Source organism: Saccopteryx bilineata, chromosome 6 (genome assembly GCF_036850765.1).
Source record: "Saccopteryx bilineata isolate mSacBil1 chromosome 6, mSacBil1_pri_phased_curated, whole genome shotgun sequence".
NCBI classification, from domain to species: domain Eukaryota; kingdom Metazoa; phylum Chordata; class Mammalia; order Chiroptera; family Emballonuridae; genus Saccopteryx; species Saccopteryx bilineata.
The window spans coordinates 194,972,746-194,977,370 of NC_089495.1; positions in this window are offsets into that span (position 1 = coordinate 194,972,746).

Genomic DNA, 4,625 nt, shown 5'->3' on the forward strand with positions numbered 1-4,625 from the left:
AACTGAGATACAGAAACAGAAAATTGTTTAAGATCACATTGAATGATGGAACCAGGACTAGAAGCTACACTATCAACCTCAAAATTAAAAAAACAAAAAAAGCCTGACCAGTGGTGGTGCAGTGGATAGAGCATGAACCTGGAACACTGAGGTCCCGGGTTAGAAACTCCAAGGCCGCCAGCTTGAGTGCAGACTCACCAGCTTGAGAGTGGGGTTGCCAGCTTGAGCATGAGATTGACATGATCCCATGGTTGCTGGCTTGAGCCCAAAGGTTGCTAGCTTAAAGCTCAAGATTGCCTGACCTGTGGTGGCGCAGTGGATAAAGCGCTGACCTGGAAATGCTGAGGTCGCCGGTTCGAAACCCTGGGCTTGCCTGGTCAAGGCACATATGGGAGTTGATGCTTCCAGCTCCTCCCTCTGTCTCTCTCCTCTCTAAAAATGAATAAATAAAATAAAGAAAAAAAAAAAAAAAAAGCTCAAGATCGCTGGCTTGAGCCCAAGGTCGCTGGATTGAGCAAAGGGTCACTGGCTCAGCTGGAGCCCCCCCCCCCCAGTTAGGCACGTATGAGAAGCAATCAATGAACAACGAAAGTGTCGCAACTACGAGTTGATGCTTCTCATCTCTCTTCCTTTTTCTCTGTTGAAAAAGTAAAAATTAAAAAATTTAAAAAGTAGTTTCTATCACTATGATTATGATTATTTTGCTTTTCTATGCTTTTTCCTTTTGAAATTGCCTGTCCTCATCATTCAAGACCCAGCTACCTCCAGAGAAGACTTACCTTCTCCCTCTCTACTGTGCTACTGTCCTCTGGGCACTTATGCTATAGCTCACATTATACTTCCATTACCCTTGGCCGTATCTGCTCCTGGAAGAGCACTTGGTCACCTTAGTATTTGTTGCCTAAGCAAGGAGGCTAGCATAGGTGCTCAGTAATGTTGAGTGAACAAACACACAAGACAACATCGTAGCACAGCTCCATGTCACCCTACACTGCTATGCTCTTCACAGTATCAAGTTCTGTGCACTCCTGGGGACTGCTACAGTGTGAGCCTTCTAGGGAATTACCCCCTGGGTTGTGGTCGCTCCTACTCCCCCCCCCCCCCCGCCACAGGATTGATTCCATAGAACGAATTTGTCTTCCTCCCTCCTTGCCAGAGTCTGTAAGTCTACACAACAGACAGAAGCAGCCGCACTGGGGCTTAGAGACTAAAAGCTGGGTTGCTTGCCTCGGAATTGGCTCCAAATCATCCTCCCATCTCCAAGGGCACTGTGTCGTCTCTAGAAACAGGCAGCTGGAGATGCTGGCTCTGAAGGCCAGCCAAGCCCCTGTGGTTTGGCAGAAGAAGAGGTTATTGTCCAACCAGGAAGTGGTCCTGGGGTCTGAGCTGACCCTAGACTTTTCCAGGCAGGGCTTGGATTCATAGCAGCTGAACTGAAGGCTCCCCATAGGCTCACAAACGATTCTACCTCTCCAGAGGGCTGTAGATAGATCCCGGTCGCCAGAGCAGGCTCCTTGCCCAAAACCCCATCACATGCCTAGGGTACTGAGAGGTTTGTTAATGTGATGACAGCAATCAAGCTAGTCTAGCTTCTCATCACTCACCTTGGAGGGAAGCGGGGTGACCCGGGGAGCTGAGAACCCCTGCATAGCAAAGCTGTGGAGCTCTGGGGCTGCAGCCCAGGAGAAGGCTCAGCCACAGTCAGACAGGAGGTGTATGTAGCCTTGCTGCTCCAAAGGAAGGGAAGACACAAGAGGGCGGAGGACGGAGACTGTGTGCAGCAAAGTCATAAGCAACCCAGAGAAACGACAGAATTTAACATGAGACTGAGCCCTCACCCAGCTTAGTGGATGCTCTCAACTTGGACACAGAAGCTTTTAGACAAAAGGAACACAAAACTCCCACAAGTTTCTCCTTAGCGCTAGGAAAAGCACTTAAGAACTGTCACTTACAATGGCCTCCTGCAGGGGTGAAAGCAGGATGGGACCATGGGAAGACTGCAGCCCTGTCACTCAGCCTGGGTGGCACAAAGAGCTTTGGGATTTAGGCTGAAGGTCATTGATCTGTGGGTGGCGTTTGATGTAGGAAGGGAGAGTGGAATGATTTGGGGTTTTTTTCTTTTTTTTTTTTTTTTTTCTTTTAGAAAGAGGAAGAGAAAGAAAGACAACAATCTGTTGTCTCACTTATTTATGCATTCATTGGTTGATTCTTGTATGTGCCCTGACCAGGGATTGAACCTGTAACCTTGGTATATCAGGATGATGCTCTAACTCAGCTCCCCAGCCAGGGCAGATTTGTTTTTTTTCTAATTTGAGCAATGACTTTATGTTTCTTAAGGCTGGGTCCTATAACCCCTTCTTTCAGTCCACACTCTCCCTGAGCAAGCTCACTCAGACCCATGGCTTCACTTGTCACCTATACATTGATAACTCATGTATTTATTTTAGATGACATGCTGTCATCTAAATCCCACACTTATGGATCCAACTACCTATTCAGCATGACCCCTTGAATATCTCAAAAGCACCTTGAGCCTGACTAGGCGGTGGCGCAGTAGATAGAGCATTGGACTGGGACGCAGAGGACCCAGGTTTGAAACCCTGAGGTCACCAGCTTGAGTGCGGGCTCATCTGGCTTGCGCAAGGCTCACTAGCTTGAGCCCAAGGTCACTGGCTTGAGCAAGGGGTCACTCGGTCTGCTGTACCCCCCCCCCCCCGTCAAGGCACATATGAGAAAGCAATCAATGAACAACTAAGGTGCTGCAATGGAGAATTGATGCTTCTCATCTCTCTCCCTTCCTGTCTGTCTGTCCCTCTCTCTGTCTCTGTCACACACACACACACACACACACATACACACATACACACACACACGCACCTTGAATTCATCATGTCTAAAACCAAATTAATGACCTTCTTCCCACACCTTGTTCTCTCCTAACCTCCCCATCTGGGTGAAGCACCCTCCAAACCATCCTCTTGTGCAAGGCAGAAACAATGGGGCACCCTTGACCCCTTCCTCACACCATCTATCAAATCTTTTGGAATTTGCCTAAATATCTCTTCATTCTTCCACTTTCCTACATCCCGCCCACCTCCACCCTAACCCATTACCTTTGATCTAGGTGGCGGCAATCATCTCCTAGTTCCCAGACATCCACTTTGGTCCCCTCCAATCAGTACTCCACAAGGAGCCCCTCCAGCCATTCTTCCCCTAGTTTGCTCCTACTCATCCTGCAGATCTTAGTTCAAAGGCCCTTTCCTCAAGGGAAATACCTTGTGACCTCTCTGAATAGGCTATTAACTCTGCTCTAGCACTAGCCAGAGTTGCAGTTTTTACATTTAGCCCCCACGAGACTCTAAGCTCCATTAAGAGCAGGACTCTGTCCTTTTTTTGCCACTACTACATTTCCATGGCTGTGCTCAGTGTTGTATACATGTTCAACACTGACCTCTAATATTTACTGATTTTTATTATTATTATTAAGTGAGAGGCAGGGAGGCAGAGAGACAGATTCCTGTATGTGTCCTGACTGGGATCCACCCAGAAAGCCCCCTACAGGGTAATAATGCTCTGCCCATCTGGGGCTGCTGCTCCGTTGCTCAGCAACCAAGCTATTTCAGCGCCTGAGGTGAGGCCATGGAGCAATCTTCAGTGGATGGGCCAAACTGCTCAAACCCTTTAAACCATGGCTTCAGGAGGAGAGGGGGGAAATGAGAGGGAGAGGGGGGTAGGAGGAGGGGTGGACTTCGAGTTAGAGCCCTCTGTCCACAACACTGGTGATGATGCTTCTTGACTTGTGAATAGAGAGCTGGGTGTGCTTTGTCTATCCCCAATTTCTTCTCCTGCTTTCTGCCAGTTTCAAGAATATGATGTGGGGGGTGGGGGGTTTACAACAGCCATTTCAGACATGAAATATCAGTGAGAATTCAAGACACGTGCCTGGGATGGCTGGGCAAAGAGAGCCAAACAGGCCCCTGGTGCAGCCACAGTGCTCTGTACTTGAACTTCTTTTCGATGAGGACATAAATCTCTACCTTAAGTTATTGCTATTTCACTAGCAGTCAAATTGAAACATGATACAGGCTTCTGAGCATTACAAGCCCTGAAGCGCTGTGGATCTTCCCTCTCCTTCCCTCTCCTCCTCAGATTCAGCAATGCAGTCAAGCTGAATGTGCTCCAGTTCCTTGCAGCTATTTCTCTCCATTTAAAGTCCTCCCAAGCTGCATTTTCTGCCTGGATTATAGCCCCCACCAAGCTGACTCCTACTCATCCTTTGGATTTCAGCTTCAAAATCAGCTCTGCAACAGCTATACCAGCTAGGTTAAGATGCCACTGTCTTCTGATACCAGAGTGGTTCCTTGTCATGCTACAATACTTTCTACACTGTGGACTGTGGCATTTACTTCATCTTCTCCTCCAGGGACAGTAAGCCCCACAGAGGCAGGGGCACAGCCTGTCTTATTAAAAACTGTATTCCAAATGCCCCGCACAGGTGGGTGTTCAATAAAGATTTCTGGAATAAATGGAGTAAATGAGTGAGGGGGATATGGTGTCGGTTAGAGCTAAACAAAGAAAGGGGGTCTGCTATCTTTGCAATGTGAAAAAGAAAGTGGAATGGTTGG